General features: G+C 41.6%; 1 long non-coding RNA gene across 2 annotated transcripts; it reads right to left on the bottom strand.

The window, feature by feature from the left end:
• Positions 1-1,045: 1,045 nt before the first annotated feature.
• LOC309844365 lies at positions 1,046-15,105 on the bottom strand. Of its 2 annotated transcripts, none has more exons than XR_014300641.1 (3): positions 15,047-15,105; positions 1,706-1,765; positions 1,046-1,081 (listed from the first exon to the last, which is right to left on the bottom strand). It is a non-coding gene; the product is annotated as an uncharacterized lncRNA (long non-coding RNA). The 2 variants fall into 2 exon arrangements; XR_014300642.1 differs by lacking the exon at positions 15,047-15,105 and adding an exon at positions 7,505-7,713.
• Positions 15,106-19,462: the final 4,357 nt, after the last annotated feature.

The raw sequence follows: 19,462 nt of genomic DNA, 5'->3' as shown, positions 1-19,462 counted from the left end.
TCACAAATGTATGAATCACATCAGTTTTTTTTTAAGTGAAGAAAAAGTGATATTGTTTTGATGACCAAGTCCACACAAAAGTTGGGAAGAATAAAATGTAAACATAGAGAAATACACATTCAAGAAAAATGGGAATAGTGTTTTGGGGAGGTAAGAGAGAACAAAGATCATTCCTAAGCATTTAGTATGTAATCTGCAAAAAGATATGACCAGGTACATAGAGTGCCACTCAAGATATAAGGACCTGAGTGTGCAACCCTTCCTCTAATCCAATAAAGAGGAATATATAGTATATTCTATCTACTGTGTAATTTGCAAAGTACTTATTTCTTATTTTTAAAAAATCTGGAATTCACCTTAACATGCATGGCAATTTTAGCTTTAGTGGTTTTTTTTTTTTCCATATTGACATCTAACCCCCAAGATATATAATGTGCTACTTCAACTCCCATGTTTTTCCATTTAGGAATGGAAATAAAAAAGAGATACATTGCTAATTGATATGCTTCATCACTGTTGTTTCCTTATTTACATAAAAGTTTTTAATTCTAGCTGAAGAACAATTAAATTAAAAGCCTAACTAAGGAACCTCATTCTCTTCCATTTCAATACGGGGAAGGGTAATTTATTCCAGTTGCTTTTAGTTGATGGTTTTAGGATCCAATAACTGTAATTACAACAATAAAAGTAAAATTGCACATTGTAACTTGAATTCTGGGGTGTCCTAAGCTAGCAAATATACATGATGACTGAAAAAAGTAACAACATCAGGGATAATCATCTGGATGTTTCTTAAAAGGTCAAAACCAAATTCATCACAATCCCAGCATTAAGCTAAGCTTAAATGGTAGGGTATTGGTGCGTATTTGCCACAATCCCATAAGGAAACTAGACTGTTTTCATGTCTATCTCAGTACATCTTTCTCACTCTACCATCTTTCCCGTCTTCACTCCAGCCGGTTGTGAAAACAAGACAGTTACGGAGTCCGGTATGCACTGATGGCCACGCAGGACGCTTCTGGGTGTGAACCAGACTGGGCATGACTCATTGAAAGCCAAATGTTTGAATGGAAAGCTCCCCCTAAAATGACACAAACGCAAATATTTATAAACATGTTCAAAAGCATTTTGGGACTCTTGGGAGGAGGGGTAAAATACCACCACCCATTCTTAATTACACCTTTTTGATGAAACATTGCTTTGCTATCATCGTGCTGACCCAAGCTTTAAGACGTTCAGAAACGAGGTCACTATAATTGGTAGGACTGGCCTGACTCACAGTATTTCTTATTTTGAAATATGATTCTATTTTGATAACTTCAGCCCAATCTGTATTTCGAATGCATCAAAAATTCATGTGCTACTTGTGAAAGTTTTCAGTTTCCTATAGATAAGTCTCAATTGCAAGCTATACAGAGTTCATAAGAAAAGAGCGGTTACCAATGGAAATTTGTTTCTTTCTGAGCAAATTTGACCTCAAATTGTATAAGCAGATATTCAAATTCTGTACTTTAATGTTGTCTATTGTTTTAAACACCTTTCTTTACTCCTCAAGCAAATAAGAAACAACGGTTTTCATTCTGACAGATATTTTTGGCACACACCAGGTTCTTGTTTAGACTTATTAAGCCTTCGCTTGAGACCCTGGAGCCCATAACTGAGACTATTTGGGGCCCGTGGGAATTCAGCTCCTGTTAGAAACTACCTCTGGAGACAAGGCGGTGGTGGTAGTGGACGTTTGGTGTTTTTCCCATCTGGTCCAGATCTGAAAAGGAACCAGGGGGACAGGAAGTAGTCAGGCCAAGAGGCCAGCCCTCCTGCTAAACCAAGCTGCCTACCCTTTTTCTGTGACCCCCTACAATGGTTTTCTTAGGTTTGTTGGCTTGTTTTATTTATTTCATTTTATTTTAAAATATGGAACACCTCACAGATTTGTGTGTCATCCTTGCCCAGGGGCCATTCTAATCTTTTTGGTATCATTTCAATTTTAGTATATGTGCTTCCTAAGGGTGCACTTGTTGGCATATTTTTAAAAGGACATTGTGGGGTGCCTGGGTAATTCAGTGAGTTAAGCCTCTACCTTTGGCTCAGGTCATGATCTCAGGGTCCTGGGATTGAGCCCTGCATCGGGCTCTCTGCTCAGCAGGGAGCCTGCTCCCCCCCACCCTCTCTGCCTGCCTCTCTGCCTACTTGTGATCTCTGTCAAATAAATAAATAAAATAAAATCTAAAAAAAAAATAAATAAAGCACCTTGAACCACCAGGCATCACTGATTGAACTCATTAAACTAAGCATTGGTACTCTTTTAGAATTTTGTCTTGCATCCAAAAAAAAAAAAAAAATGAGAAGTGGTTAGACTAGTGGCTATAAAGAGATATGAATACAGAGGCTAGTATCAAGAAGAGATAATATCACCTTTGATTTCCATATTTAGAACTGGCATTATCTTCTTCTGTAGCAAAAACATCCCAACCAGATTAGTATATGGAGACTGAGTTATAGATACAGCCCTGCTGCCTTTAGCCAAGATCATGAGAAAATGGGTTCTCTAGATAAATGAATTTCCTAGATTTCTGGAGTTTCCCCCATTAAGCTGCGGAGGAAGATTGAAGGGGTAGGGGCAGTTAAATGAAAGTTTTTACTTTTCCCTTCATATTCTTGTATAAAGAATACTTTTTAAAATAAAATTAATACATATTATTTTACTATTTTTAAAAATTTGCTTGGAACTATTTTTACACAAACAAATGGGTTATGTATTTCTGACCTCTCAAACAGAGCCAAACTGAGTTTTCTTTTGATGATAATCATCATCATAAAACTCAGTTCTTCTCTGTACTACAAAACCATGATACCCTCAAATAGTCCTGGAGGGTACTGGAAGGCTTACTCTCACACTAAATGTCCTCACTTTAACTTATTTCTCACAAATTTTTTGCTGTCTGCTTTGCTGTGAGATTGTCCGCTGTCTCTTCATCCTGACAGAATGCCACCTGCCTGCCGCAGCCTCTCTCAGCCTCTCTCCTGAATTTGTTTTAATTTGATGCTCCCTAATCGGTTGACAGGTTGGTAAGTCACATAAACAAACTTGCTAATAGTCCACGTAAAATTAAATTAAATGAGCATAGAGTGTATGCCCAAAGGTCACTCCTATAAGCAATGTACCCCCCTCCCCCACCAAAAAAGCTTGAGTACATTCATTTGGAATTTTCAGTCTTATCCTTTCTGTTTGGATCACAGCTGTGGTTCAGATACTAGATGACACTGGACGAAAGAGTTACATGTAAGTGACAAGATGCTCTGCTGTTCTGTAATAAAATGAATCTCATCCTTTTTCCTTCCCTGTGAAATTGCTCAACAGCCGTCCAGGTAGATGCTTGTGATAGTAAATTGTAGTTGTTATCATTCTTTTTTTTTTTAATTTATTTTTTATTTATTTTCGGCATAACAGTATTCATTATTTTTGCACCACACCCAGTGCTCCATGCAATCCGTGCCCTCTATGACACCCACCACCTGGTACCCCGACCTCCCACCCCCGACCCCTTCAAAACCCTCAGATTGTTTTTTAGAGTCCATAGTCTCTCATGGTTCACCTCCCCCCTTCCAATTTACCCCAACTCCCTTCTCTCCATCTCCCCTTGTCCTCCATGCTATTTGTTATGCTCCATAAATAAGTTGTTCTCATTTTTTTTTAATTTTTTTAATTTTTTTATTTTCTATTTCTTCATTTTTAAGATTTTATTTATTTATTTATTAAAGATTTTATTTATTTATTTGACAGAGATTACAAGTAGGCAGAGAGGCAGAGAGAGAGAGAGGGAAGCAGACTCCCTGCTGAGCCGAGAGCCTGATGTGGGACTCAATCCCAGGACCCTGAGATCATGACCTGAGCTGAAGGCAGTGGCTCAACCCACTGAGCCATGCAGGCACCCCTATTTATTTATTTTTTTAGATTAAATTTATTTATTTTCAGCATAACAGTATTTATTATTTTTTCACCTCATCCAGTGCTCCATGCAATCCGTGCCCTCTATAATACCCACCACCTGGTACCCCAACCTCCCACACCCCCGCCACTTCAAACCCCTCAGATTGTTTTTCAGAGTCCATAGTCTCTCATGATTTACCTCCCCCTCCAATTTCCCCCAACTTCCTTCTCCTAACTCCCCATGTCCTCCATGCTATTTGTTATGCTCCACAAATAAGTGAAACCATATGATAATTGACTCTCTCTGCTTGACTTATTTGCAAATGACAGTACAGACAAAAGGTTGATATCCAGGATCTATAATGAACTCCTCAAACTCAACATACACAAAACAGACAATCATATAAAAAAAATGGGCAGAAGATATGAACAGAGACTTCTCCAATGAAGACATACAAATGGCTATCAGACACATGAAAAAATGTTCATCATCACTAGCCCTCAGGGAGATTCAAATTAAAACCATATCGAGATACCACCTTACACCAGTTAGAATGGCCAAAATTAACAAGACAGGAAACAACGTGTGTTGGAGAGGATGTGGAGAAAGGGGAACCCTCTTACACTGTTGGTGGGAATGTAGGTTGGTGCAGCCTCTTTGGAGAACAGTGTGGAGATTCCTCAAGAAATTAAAAATAGAACTTCCCTATGACCCTGCCATTGCACTCCTGGGTATTTACCCCAAAGATACAGATGTCGTGAAAAGAAAGGCCATCTGTACCCCAATGTTTATAGCAGCAATGGCCACGGTCACCAGACTATGGAAAGAACCAAGATGCCCTTCAATGGACGAATGGATAAGGAAGATGTGGTCCATATACACTATGGAGTATTATGCCTCCATCAGAAAGGATGAATACCCAACTTTTGTAGCAACATGGAGGGAATGGAAGAAATTAGGTTCTCATTCTTTAGGTGCGTTGAAATGATAGCCCTAAACATGCTGCCAGTTCCAGGATAATATTTTAATTAGCAATAATTGCCAGCATTTGGGTAGGCATTCATTTATAGTAAATGTTCTCAAGTGTGATAAATGCATATTTGGCCTTTGTGCTTGGTTCCTGACATAGCGCTTCTACCCTCAGAATTTCCTGAAAGACTGTAGGGGCACCTTTTGTCATTCCTAAGACCTTTTCAACCACACCAGAGTGATATATGCTAATGGCACGACTCTTGGTGTGCCCGTAGGTAGCTTTGGGTGAGGGCTGGTTCCCAGAGGAGCCAACCTTGTTAGTGAGTTAGAACTTCCGGCCCCATCCGGCTGACCTCCAGAGAGGGGAGAGAGAAGCTGGAGACTGAATTAATCACCAGTGGCCAATGACTTACTCAATGATGCCTGTATAAGGCAGCCTCCAAAGAAACCACTAAATGATCAAGCTGAGTGCTTCGTGATGGGCGAACACCCAGCGGTGTTGAGAGGGTGATGTGCCCAGGCCCGAAGAAGGCTTGGAAGCTCTTTGCCTCCTCCCCACCTTCTATTTTGCCCAAGCAGGCTTTGGCTCTTCCTGAGTCGTATCCTTTGTAATAAACCAGTAAATTGCAAGCAAACTGTTTCTGTGAGCCATTCTAACAAATTATGGAACTTGAGAAGGGGCTCATGGGAAATAGCCTGACCATCAGAACTATGGTTGGCCTGGGATTTAGGATTGGTGTCTGAAGTGGGGTCAGTTTTGTGGGAATGAGCTCTTAACCTGTCTACTAACTCTGGCAGTTAGTGCTAGAACTGAATTGTAGGACACACAGTAGGTGTCTGGGGAGTTGAAAAATTCACTGGCGTAAGGAAAAAAACCTACACAATTAATGTCAAAAGTGTTCTGAGTGAAAAACTGCTCACCAGGCTTTTGTGATCTCAAATGTTTGAATATGTATCAGGTTTGCCAAATCCATATGAAAAAAAAAAAAGGCATACATGTAGGTTCTCGTCTACTGGGTCGATCAGACAAGACTCAGCTGACTCACAGATGCATGGAAATAGATCAAACAAGTAGCATGTGTTTGAAAGGAACATTTTAGTTAGACAGGGAGTGGGGATTTTTTGACAATCGTTCTGAATGTGAGTCAGAGTGTGGGTTTGTGTGGGTGAGTGTGTGGGCAGATACATCTGTGGGTGTCAGAAAGAGACAGCCGAGATAGATGGCGGGAGTTGTGTAGCTAGTAAAATGACTGTAACAGTAAAGTAAAATTAAAGATACAGACCTTCGTGGAGGCTTTAAAATAGTTTTAGCTAAACAATGTCAGCAGAAGGTTTATTTAAAATAGACCAATGGCTTCCCACAAAGAGTTTAAATAATAACAGGCAGTTTTCATTTACCACTTACTTGAAATTTGGTAATTACCACAAGCGAAATCTTATCTTATATTCCTGGTAGCCAAAACTTTTTTAAAATGGGAAAATTGAAATAAATTGGGAAAATTGCTTATCTAGAAAATGACCTTCAGCTGTTCCTAGCATGAGGCATGACAGCAAATAACTTGCAAAGGAAAAAGAAGCTAAAATGGGTACTAGGGTAATAAAAATTCTATCTACAGCTATAACAAGATGATTTCTGATATACTCACCCACATGCAGGAATTGGGTAATACAAAAGTATGAAAAGAGAGGGAATTGGTGTTATAATTTGTTATAATTGCTTGCCTGGTTTTATCTGGGAGAGTGATGTTGTCAGTGATGCGGAGTTTGTGCACAGAGACTCCATTTAACAAGAAATTTGGATTCTGTTTCTGGCAATTCCATTATCGCATCCCTGGATTCTGCTAAGTGTGAACGTATGGGCAAGTCCAGAGCCCACAAAGCTATTTGGAATATCACTTGAAACTAAGGCAATTGATTCCAGAATGACAGAGTTGATGGACAAACACGCAAGGTGTAGGCAGAATCATTCAATACACAGCTCACATATTTGAGCCTCTACGACGTGCTTCCTCACTGAAATCACAACCCGCATCTGCCCTCCAGGAGCTCAGCCCTTGAACTAAACAGTTAAAGAAGTGGGTGGGCATTGTTTGTGTTGGGTGTCAGTACGTACAGGTTAATGGAGGAAATGATTATTAATTCTTCATTCACTCATTTTCTTTCCAAAACAGAAATACATTTTTCTAATTACAAAAATAATACAAGTTCATTATAAGAGAATTAAAATATGATAGAAAATATCATTCACTGATTTAAGAGAATTCATTTAAAGCTACTAGACACTAAAGGAGCAAAGGGTCTGCTTCATTTTATAGTCTCTCTTTGCAAACTAACTTCTCCACTCCTTGCCATGTATCACTTTTCATTAGGAACTGGTGGAAATTAAGTGACACAAGGTACTGGCCTAGCACAGCAAGAAATCCGACTCACTCTTTGTCATTACTACCTTTTTGTCTATGCGCCATTAGTGATTCTCACATAGCGTAAGTGTAATTTAAATTTATTTCATAAGCCCCTTGGGGCTAGAAAAATCCAAAAAACCCCATCTGCCTCTTACTTGTGTTGGGAAGATCATCCTGCACCGGGAAGGGAGCTCTTACCTTTCTCCATTCTGAAGTCCTAGTCATTACCTCACCTTTTCCCTCCCGGCGGGGAAATCAGATCCCGGGCAGCGAGTCTGATGCTGATCAGTGGTGGCCTGAGCCGCTGGTGGGGAGCGTGCCAGACGCAGAGGACTGGGTGAGCCTCGCTCCGGGACAAGACGGCTGTATGCTGCCGTTTTCTGACTCACGGAAACCCCAGCGCTTAACGCAAGGAAGGGTTCGTTCTTGCTTGTGCCACGTGTGCATTCCAGATGGGGAGCCCAGGTCGCTCAGGGAGGAGGCTGGCGGGGGCCCTGCCATCCTGTGGCCGCACCAGCTCTCTGGTCACTACCACGGGGAAACCGACGCTAGAATCTCAGGTGGGCTTCGCGGTAACCTTCTCAGAAGACAGCCCTGGGCCTTCTGCTCACCTTTCCTTGGCCACATGGTCTTCCCGACTTCACAGGAGCTAGGAGTGTGGGGATAGATGGGCTGATTGCCTAAAACGGTCTGCGCATTTCTGACCACAGGCTGACATCATCCCAAATCAAAGTGATATTAAGTTATTTACTTATGTCAATTTTCCACTCCTTTGTCATGAATATTTGAGTGTGAGACGTATGCAGAGGACACCCTACACAACAGCACAGTTTTCTATACATAATTCCTTTATACATAATAGCTTATTTTCCACAATAGGTATCCAAAAGGGAGGACGATATTGTGAAAGAGAAAATAATCCCAAGCCCTCCTTTTTTACCACTAATTCCAGTGTGGATTGACTAAAAGCAGCAACATGCCTGGATTTGTCAGCCTAAGTCTAGCCTTTCTGTAACAATTAGTTACCCTCTGGTCTTTCGAAGTCTGGGTAATTCTTTCTTTTGTTTATCTCAATTTTATAGCGTTTCTATAATCTCCATGGCTTAAGACAACAGAATTTATTAATTGCATGTGTTAACAATTCAGCATGGGCATTTGACAAACGGGCTTCTGTGAGGTGATTTAGGGACCTGGGCTCCCCCTTGCTGAGACTTTGGCATCCTCCGGTGTTCCTGAAGCCTCTGCACCCAGCGGACAAAGGAAGAGAAGTAGGAATACAAATATTTTAAAAGATTTTATTTATTTGAGTGAGAGCACACACAGGAGCAGGGAGAGGGGGAGGGGGTGAAGAGGAAGCAGACTCCCTGTGGAGCAGGGAGCCCTCCACAGGGCTGATCCCAGGACCTGAGCCAAAGGCAGACACTTAGCAGGTGCTCCTAGCTTTTATTTTAAAGTGAAAAATGAAAACCCCTAACATTTAAAACAGAAACATAGAGTTTTAATCCATACACATGTCAAAGAAAAAAACCCAAACACCACCTGGTTACCCACACTGACTCTACCTTCCAGGCCTCCGTGCCTGAGACCCTGGAGCAGTCCATTGGGGGCGGGGCGGGGGCAGGTGGGTGGGATGGAGGTTGGGGAACCGCGCTCTGGGGAGGCCCTTGTCTCAGTGCCCGACTTAGGCAAGCTGCGGGTGCACGCACAGCCGCGGTTCCTCATTCCTCACGTCCCTCATTCTGACAATAGTCTGCTTTCTTTCCTCTGAGTAGGAAACCTGCAGAGGCAGCTGGCTTGTGGTATTCTGTGTAGGCCTGTGAGTTATATGCAAATTGCATGGGAAGACAGTCAGAATCTTTCCTCAGATGGTCCAAGTCAAGAATATTTGTCTATTTGTCTCAAGTCTGTATTATGCCTGAAAGAGGACACGTACTTCGGAGATTTCGCTTACTTAATTTCTTCCAGAATTAAGTTGAGCTGCTGTCAGAAGAGGTTTCAGCTTCTAAAGTTCACTATTCATTTCGGAGTTATCCAGGCATGCATGCTTACAAAAGTTAAATTATTTTCAAAGATAGAATAATTTTTCTACCACAATTGAATTCAAAGCCAGTGAAGAGCCAGAACATGATAATTTCATCTAAGAATCAACATCCTTTATGTTCAAATAATTTGTAATATGGACGTAACAGTCAAATGACAAAAACATTTTTAATTGCGTTAGGTAATAAGAATAGTGATTTTATGGGCTGTAGACTTCACTCTGCCAAATCATACATCTCTGTCTCACACACACACACACACACACACACACACACACACACACATCTCAAATGTTACTAGTATGTTAAAATTATAATACCTATACTTAAAAATTAACAGAAAGTAGTGTACTTTTAAAAATACCTATAATCAGGGGCACCTAGGTGGCTCAGTGGGTTAAGCCTCTGCCTTCAGCTCAGGACATGATCTCAGGGTCCTGGGATCGAGCCCCACATCGGGCTCTCTGCTCAGCAGGGAGCCTGCTTCCTCCTCTCTCTCTGCCTGCCTCTCTGCCTGCTTGTGACCTCTTGTCTGTCAAATAAATAAATAAAATCTAAAAAAAAAAAAACCCTATAATCAAAAATCAAAGCCAATCTTGGTTTTCCATTAAAGACCAAATTTATTCAATCTTTATACTCTTTTCCAAAAAATAGCATAATCTTTTCAAAAAATTACTCTATTAGGGAACTCAGAAAAAACAAAAACAAAAACAGAACACACCAAGATGTCGCTTTGCTAAATTATAGCATCTTATACTGGCATAGGCTATTTTTTGGCTTTTCAAAACAGGATGAAAAAGAGGAAGCACTGACAATAGCATGTGATTCATTCTGATCGCACTGGGCAGCAGTAAGGATCATCTTTCTTAGCAGAGAAGGTTAAGAGGTCAACTCTCATAGGCATTCAGGATTTCCACTGGCGGTAGAAGGGGATTAGTCCCTGAAGGGAGAAAACAGAGCGTCGGTGCTGGGGTGGGAAGGCCGGGAAAGAAGCTGGAGACAGGGCCCTTCTGTCTCCAACCGGACCTCCCCGGTACACTCTCGCTACGTGTGCCATAAGCAACTCTGCCAACTACAGCTTTTGCCACCGCAAACGACACCAGAACCAACACAAAAGCCATGTCCTGGGGGAAGCCTTGCACTCAGGCCTCAAGAACTCTTCCTCTTGAAGATCTCGTCTGTCTTCTCACACGGGCTATTCCCTTCGAGAACCAGCTCTAAGGCTGCTCGGTAGCTCCGGACTCCCCATTCCCAGCCTCTCACGGCCTCAGCTTGACCATCCGTGAAAAGATCCGGGTCCGTATGGGGCTTCCCTCCTCAACCTCGGTCCCTACCTTGGTGCCAGTGCGCCCGGCACCTTCCCACTGCTGTGTGGGAGGAGGCTCGTTCTATTTGGGCAGAAGGAAGACACAGAAAGCTCATTGAACTCACCCGAGAATTCCCCTAAAATTGTGTGGGGAGCAGCCAGAAGGGCTGGTGCAGTTACAAAGGTAACTGAGTGCATTGCTTGTTCTCTGACAACCAGAGATTGTATAGTAGCAGGGGAGAGAAAGAGTAAAACTTGGCAACTCAAGCCTTTTCTAATTTGAATCTCTTTGACAAAGAGGCTGTCTGATGCCCTCTTATGACAGCCACTTATCTTCCCGCTTAGTCACTTCACCGTCCTCTAACCCCTCCCTTCTGCACAACTCTTGGCTTCCAATGCTTGTCTCTTTGCTCACGACCCTGATTCCCCCTCCTATCAATCAGTGAACCCATTTACATGCCCTTGACCCCATTCTCGGCTACATCACGCATTAGGATTTCTGGGTGTTTTTGTGTGTGTAGCATGTAGAACACGCTTTTCAGTAGGTGAACAGGTTCTTTGGTTAACCTGTGTAGCTAGCTATATCACTACATAATGTAATGTGTAGGTATATGCACCAATACAGTGCGTATGGTTGAATTCTGATGGTGACTCATAACCATCCACCTTTATATACAGGTAAGTATGTAGGTATGTACATACCAAGAGGCATGTAACTCTTGTGTTTATCTGGATATCTGTGTTTAGGTACCTGGATTGTGTTTATGCACGTGTAAGTCTGCATCTGTGTACATCTGCATACATGTCTCAAGGCAGAGCCAGTGGCTTCCTATTAAGGAAGCTATCTCCAAATCTTCCTACCTAGGTATGTTACCTTCTCATTTCTGGGGGGAAAATTTTTACTGTGGTTAAAATATATGTAATATAAAACTTACCATTTTAATCAATTTTAAGTGTATAATTCAGTGGCATTAATTACATTCACAGCATTAGATAAAGAATCACCACTTCCTAGTCCCAACACCCAAACAGAAACTGTGACTATTAATCAGTAATTCCCTTCTCCCAACCCCTGATAACCTCTAATCTACCTTCTGTCCCTATGAGTTTGCCTATTCTAGATATTTCATAGAAGATATTTCATATTCTTGTATTACATTTAAGTGAACAATTATATAGTTGTCCTTTTTGGCCTGGCTCATGTTACCTAGCATAATGTTTTCAAGTTCATCCATGTTGGAACATGTATCAGAACTTCGTTCCCTTTTTATGGCTGAATAGTATTCCATTATAGATCTATGTCACGTTTTATTTCTCCACTCATTTGTTGATGAACACTTAAATTTTTTCTATTTTTTAGCTATTGTGGTAATGCTGCAATGAACATTGGCATACAAATATTTATTCAAGTTCCTGTTTTTAATTCTTTATGGTATATACCTACAAATAGAATCACTGAGTCATGTAGTAGTTTCATGTTTTGCTTTTTGAGGAACCACCAAACTGTTTCCATAATGGCCGCACCATTTTACATTACTACCAGCAACGGATGAGGTTTCCATTTTCTCCACATCCTTGCCAATATTTGTTATTTTCCTTTTGACAATGGCCATATTAATGGGTGTAAAGAGTGATATTGCGGCTTTCATTTTTCATTTCCCTAATGATCAATGATGTCAAGCATTTTTCATGTGTTTATTGGCCATCTGTATTTCTTCTTTGGAGAATTTTCTATTGAAGTTCTTTGCCCATTTTTTTAAAATATTTTACTTATATATTTCACAGAGAGAGAGAGCACAGCAGAGGGAGCAGGGCAGAGGGAGAGGACAAAGCAGCCTCGCTGAGCAGGGAGCTGGATGCAGAGATTGATCCCAGGACTCTGGGATCATAACCTGAGCCAAAGACAGATGCTTAGTGACTGAGACAGCAGGGACCCCTCTTTGCCCAGTTTTTAATTGGGTTGTTTTTCATTGTTGAGTTGTAGGAATTCTTTATATACTTTGGATATTAATTCCTCATCAGATATGTGATTTGCAAATATATTCTCCCATTCTGTAGGTTGGTTTTTCACTTTATTGATAATGTACTTTGATATATAAAAGTTTTTAATTTTGATGAGATCCAGTTTATCTCTTTTTTTCTTTCCTTGCTCACTTCTGGTCTTACTTAAGAATCCACTGCCAAATTCAAGATCATGAAGATTTGCCTCTATTTCCTTCTAAGAGTTTTATTGTTTCAGCACTTATATTTAGTTCTCTGACCCATTTTAAGTTAATTTTTCTATATTATGTAAGGTAGAGGTCCAACTTCATCCTTTTTATATGTGGAAGCACTTTTTGTTGAAGAAACTGGTGTTTTACCATTAAGTGGATTTGGTGGCCTTGTCAAAAATCAATTGACCATAGATGCATTGGTTTATTTCTGAACTCCCAATTCTACTCTATTGGTTCATATGTCAGTTTTTATGCCAGTACCATACCACTTTGATTATTGCAGTTTTATTGTAATTTTTGAAAAATGTGAGTCCTCTTACTAATGCTTTTTAAGACTATTTTGGCTATTCAAGGCCCCTTGCAATTCTATATAAATTTGAATATTGGCTTTTCCATTTCTGCAAAAAGGGTGGTTGGAGTTTTGATATAGACTATATTGAATCTGTAGATCACTTTGGGTACTACTGCCATCTTAACAATATTAAGTCTTGCTACCCATGAACATGGGATGTCTTTCCATCTACCTAAGTCTGTAATTTCTTTAAGCAATGTTATGTAGTTTTCAGTGGATAGGTCTTTCACCTTTTGTTTAAATTTATTTCTAGGTATTTTATTTACCCTCTTTTTTTTATAAAAAAGATTTTATTTATTTATTTGACAGAGAGATCACAAGTAGGCAGAGAGGCAGACAGAGAGAGAGGGAAGCAGGCTCCCTGCCGAGCAGAGAGCCCAATGTGGGGCTCGATCCCAAGACCCTGAGATCATGACCCAAGCCAAAGGCAGAGGCTTTAACCCACTGAGCCACCCCAGAACCACTACCCTCTCTTTTGAATTGACTTGAAAATCCTCCCCCATTGTAATAACTAGACTGTAATGTGTCCATAGTGCGTAGAACAGTGCCTAACACAGAGCAGACATTGAACAAATGTTAACTGAATATCAGAATCTCCAAAACCATAGGATTTGGGAACTTAGAGGGAATAAACACTAATGCCAATTTCACTGTTCTAAAAATAAGAAATGATGTTCAGAGAGGCTAAGTGAATTGCTCTAAACAGCACAGTTAGCTAGTGATAGAATCAGAAGTTCCTATCTCCTGAACGTTTTCTGTGGCTCAAAATATAATTATTATATGCCAAGATTCTATCTGCCAGAGTAAATAAATGGGTGTGTTTATAAACTTGGATGCTTGTCTTTGGGTTTGGAGATTTTTTTCACTAGCTAGTTCCCTAGTCTCGGAAATCAATCTTAAATACCTGGGGTACCTACAAAAGTAGCTTACATTTAAGACCAGAGAATAATGTATGATTTCAGCAAACGAGGTTATTCAAATGGATATGTAACTCAGTTCATGGTTACCTGGAGACATGCTTCTATGAGGGTATCATACATGAAAGTCTAGGAGTGTATGTGTGTGTGTGTGTGTGTGTGTGTGAGAGAGAGAGAGAGAGAGAGAGAGAGAGATGGTTGAGTTTCATTTTGGAAATGAATTTTAGAGCTTTCTATGCTGAGAACAGATGATCTTCTACTAGACTTTATCTCCTAAAGAAGTTTTCTCATTATATGGAATTATGTCCATTTAGAGAAAGAATGGTGAAAAGACAAAAGATATGACAAAAACTATGTCCTTGTTTACAAACTAAGGTATTCCTTAATGTGTGCGGTGTTTGTTTTTTCCTTAAATAAGAACTGCTTGTTAGCTATTTGGCCCTCTCCTGAGATAAGAGTCAATCTGTCTGGGACAATGTATAGTTTTGCTTTATTCTGGCCCTTTTTCATAGCTGGTCAGTCCTTAGGTCATTTTCTTACTTCTCCTGTTACAGGTTTCTCCTAGAACCTTCCAAAGATGGTCAGTAATCATGGGTCTAGGGATTGTTTCTGAGTCAGTGGTGCAAGACCAGCAGCTCTCTGGCTCTGGAATTTGGGATCTGCAGAAGAGAACGGTTAGTTGCCTACTCTATGTCCTTTTCCTTATTATGAGCTCCCCAGGTTTGCTGTGGGTGATAAGGTACTTAGGAAAAACAAACAAAAAGCCCCCAGAGGAGCGAAGATGACATTTCCCATTTTTGCTTGCATCTAGAGGTTATCATCAACCCAGCTTTGGACAATTAGGCATAAGAAAAGTTTTTCGATGGGGCCTTCAGTAAAGGTCTTTAAAACGGACCTGACAACTAACAGATACCTTTGGCTCTGTGTACTGTGTCCTTCTTCCTGGCTGGATTCTAGAGCTGATGCTAGAAGTGGAGCAGTCCTCTTGTAACTGTGGCAACCGTAAGAGAAAGGTTACCATGTCACAGAGATACAAACACTGACATCACTGTGCTGCTGAACCAATGCTCACTGCCACCTACCTCTTTTTATACAAGAAAAACCCCTTATTTGTTTAAACCATTGACTTTGGAGTCTCTTCAACCAGCAGCCCAATCGAATTCTTAACTGAAACAGAAGCTTAAAGAGAAAGATGAGATAATTTGAGTCAATGGACTCCTATGTATCTTGTTGGTAAATTACATCTAGAGCAAACATTATGGAGGAATTCTAGATAGCCAACGTAACAGGAGCGGAATGTAGTAGAATATCAATCTCTCACCTCTTCCCTCCACAAAAAGCACAAAGAGCAAGAAAATCAAATAACACTACATATGCCCATGTCTTCACATTAACTAGAAAACAGAATGTCCGAACTTCAAACTAAGTGTCAGTAGAAAATAAACACTGAGCCCGGCGAGTTGTCCCCACGCTCCTGACGCAAACCCCTCTCGGGAAAACAAAGTCAGTTTGAGAAAAACTGTGCAGAGTTTAGAAAAGGGGAGCTAGTGGTGGATTTAAGATTGATGTAAAGCCACCAACCGAAAGAGAAAGTCCACTTAGTTTTGAAAATACTGAAAAAACATGCTGATAGACCAGAGCGCTTACTACAGGGATGGTATCTAGCAGTGCGTGTGAAGTGCAAGGGGCCAGTCCTGGAAAGACAGACTTTTAGGCAGAAGGGTCAGAAGAAGGTAGAGGTGGCTTTCAGGAATTATGCAGGGTAAGGGGAAAAAATTTGAGGGGCAAATTTAGGAAACTATCAGACCCCCCTCCTCTAAGATGGAAGGAGGCAGGCACCTGGGTGGCTCAGTGGCTTAAGCATCTGCCTTCGGCTCAGATCATGATCTCGTGGTCCTGGGATTGAGTCCCGCATCGGGCTCTCTGCTCTGTGGGGAGCCTGCTTCCCCCTCTCTCTGCCTGCCTCTCTGTCTACTTGTGATCTCTGTCAAATAAATAAATTAGATCTTTTTTAAAATGGAAGGAAGCATAATCTCTTTTCCTATCAATCCTTTTCCATAAAATAATAATCAATTAAAAAAAAAAAGAGAAAGAAAAAAGAAACGTACTTTGCTACACTGACAGAAGAGGGCGCTCTTGATCCGGAAATCTTGCAACCACCCCACCGTTCAGCCCTGCCCAGGGAAATGCACCTCAGTCTTCATGAAAGCGACATCATTAACATAAAAATAAAAAGAATCTAAAAAATAAAAATATTTTAAAAAGACAAAAAGAATCCAAAAAATTCAACTCATAAAACTCCTCTTCCAAATAATGTCAAAGTGGGAGAAAATTCACCAACTGTAACACAACTCTGCAAACTGAATTATGTATCCTCAAACAAGCATTTAGGAATATGAGAAACAGTAACAGACAAAAAACCAGGAAGAAATGAGACAGTCGATTGAACTCAGGAAAGAAATAGAGTAGGTATCAGACCGCATTACCTGTAAGATATGAGATATTTGCACTAATGATGAAGTTCTAGAACCTAGGTGAGGTTCGGTGGGCTGAGGTCCGGAGCCGATGACCAAGAAAGATTTCTTGAGACATCTTTGGTGCAAAATGGTGGTTTATTAGAGCACGGGGACAGGACCCGTGGGCAGGAAGAGCTGCTGCCCCGGGCTGTGAGGGTCGGCATGTTATATGCCTTGCGGTTGGGGGAAGGTGAGGGGAAGGGAGGTTTCAACGGCGTTTTCACATGTAAGGGAGGGCCTGCAAGGTGCCGGGGGAGGCCTTGCCCTTGTGGCCTGATCAATGTCGTCTTTAGGTCAGGCATTCACATCCAGATAGTTGGGAGATCCTTGGTGGGGTGTTATGATCCTGCTGTCATTCACCTTCCCTTCTACCTCAGCCTCCTCCAGTTTATGGTGGGAGGGAGACATGAGGGCTTCAGGAACCGAGAGTTATTTGCCTCTGGAAATTTTTGCTACTGATAAGGTAACCTCCCTGTTTAGATCTCTAGGACATCTATAGAGCAAGGGAGATTCCTGTTCTGCAGGATTGCGATCCCTGCAAGTCAACTATTTATCGTTTTATGGCAGTCAGGGGTGCCTGAGGAATGCCACACATAGGGAGGGGAGCGGGTGGAGAGGGGTGCAAGGCACCAGCTTCTGCTCTGTCCTCAGCCGGCCTCCTGCTCCCTCATCACTAAGACACTGAATATACATATATACATACACGGGCCATCTTTCAAGGTACATTGAAATGATTTCTCCATTGTGTAGTTTTCAGACTGCGTCCTCGGAGGGTATGCCCTTTGAGACTTGTCTGCTGTTATTGCTGTTATCACCATTATTGGCAACTGGTTGCTTGAGGACAGCAGGGGAGGGGAGGGAATCCTAAGAAGTTTGTCTAGAGCAAAACTACCGAGTTTATCCCACGGCCCACCTCGGCCCAGGCTTGACTTCATGGAAGAGGAGATTGAGATTGAGCGAGGTTTTCAAAGTGGCCCAAAGCCAGCTAGTGACAGGGCGATGGAAAAAGGCCTTCCTTTCCTTCTCTCTTTTCTTCCTCTCGCTTCAGAAGATGAGGAATAGTTCCTCCCCTGAATCCACCTTCCAAGTCCCTCCAGGGGCTATGAGGTCTTCCTCAGCAGAATCTCTCTTCTATATTCACGCTCCGTTTTCCCGACCCGTCCCACCGAACAGAAGCCAAGTGCCCAAGTCACTCTCATTTTCAAAAGCAAATAAACCAAACCATCTTCCCTTGATTCTGTCATCCCTGATTTTCCTCTTATCAGTAATACTTCCAGGGGGAACCCGGTGGCGCAGTCGATTAAGTGTCTGACTCCTGATTTTGGCTCAGGTCATGATCTCAGAGTCCTGGGATTGAGCTCTACGCTGTCCTCTGAGCTCCACAGAGTCGGCTTGAGATTTTCTCTCTCCCTTTGCACCCCCGCCCCCTCCACTCATGCACACACAGACACACACTTTCTCTCTAAAATAAATAAAAGCAAAATCTTTAAAACTTCTGAAAGTGAACTGTACTAGTTGTGAGCTCTTCCTCCGCACTCATTCTTCAAACTCTAGCTCTCTGTTCTGAAAGCTGTCTAGTTCCCTGTCGGTTACTATCATTTAGACACTCTTACTCCCTGTCTTCTTAGATCTATAATCTTCTTTCCTTAGGCAATTCTCAACTAATCATTCTCCTTTTCTGCTTTGTCTTACCCCCTTTTACTCGTAAGCACATCCTAAAGTTCTCCACTACCTCCCCTTTTTTCCCTCACAGCTACAAATTGCAAATACACGTCTCCAAGCCCAGCAGCTTCTTGGGTACCTCTCCCAAGTGACCTACTAGATACCACCCCTGGGTTCCAGAAGTTACCTGGCGCTCAACATACCTGAAACTGAACTTCAAGCCCTCTCTATTCCGCCTCCTCCCAACCTCCAGTCCAGCCTCACACGGCTCTTTTTACGTCTCCTTTCTCTTCTGCACCAAATCATTCAGAAATTCAACTAAAAACACTGAATATTTCGTATGGGCAGGGACTGGTTACGGGACTGGGGAGAGGAAGTGAATAAACCCACTTTCCACATTTGTGCTTAGAAACTCAGGGAAAATCTGTCCGATGAGCACATCCAACTCTCCTTCCGACTCACAGTCATGCCTCTCACCCCCATTGTCACCTCCAAGCTCAAGTCATCGTTACCTCTTTCTTCGACGAATAAAGGAGCCTCTGAAACTAGCCTAGCTGAGCTAAGTTGGTCTCTGTATTCCTTGCCCGTTTTTCTAGTTTAACGTATCATTTCTGTTTTGATGTTTCCCTCTAGATGGAACGCCCTCCTTGAACTCTCGGTGCTATGCCTTTAAGGCTCATCTCAAAGTCCAGGCCCTCTCTGATGCTTTCCCGACGTCCTGAGCCACGAGTGGATCTTCTTTCTCTGAACTCATGCGGACTTGCCCTCTGCATCTGTGCCTATCCAGCTGTCCCTCTTGCCAGAGCTGCTGGCTTCACAATTTACGAGTAGAAGGTAGAAACCTGTTTTAGGTGATAGAAAGGCATATCAGTGATCAGCTTCAAGAGAAATTATTCCACCACTAGTTTATTTGTATAATACCTCTCCTTCCTTCCTTCCTTCCTTCCTTCCTTTCTTTTCTTTCTTTCTTTCTTTCTTTCTTTCTTTCTTTCTTTCTTTCTTTCTTTCTTTCTTTCTTTCTTTTTTTTTAGCTTTGATAAACTAAACTGTTAGAGAAGCTGAATAGGGTGGCTTTGTCCAGTGCATCAAAGGAAGCCATGTGTGACTTCAAGAAAGTCACGTAAGTTCTCTGGACCTCAGTTTTGTTATCT

Source organism: Mustela nivalis (assembly GCF_964662115.1).
Source record: "Mustela nivalis genome assembly, chromosome: 11".
Lineage (NCBI taxonomy): Eukaryota > Metazoa > Chordata > Mammalia > Carnivora > Mustelidae > Mustela > Mustela nivalis.
This window is presented reverse-complemented; position numbering and strand designations above follow the sequence as displayed.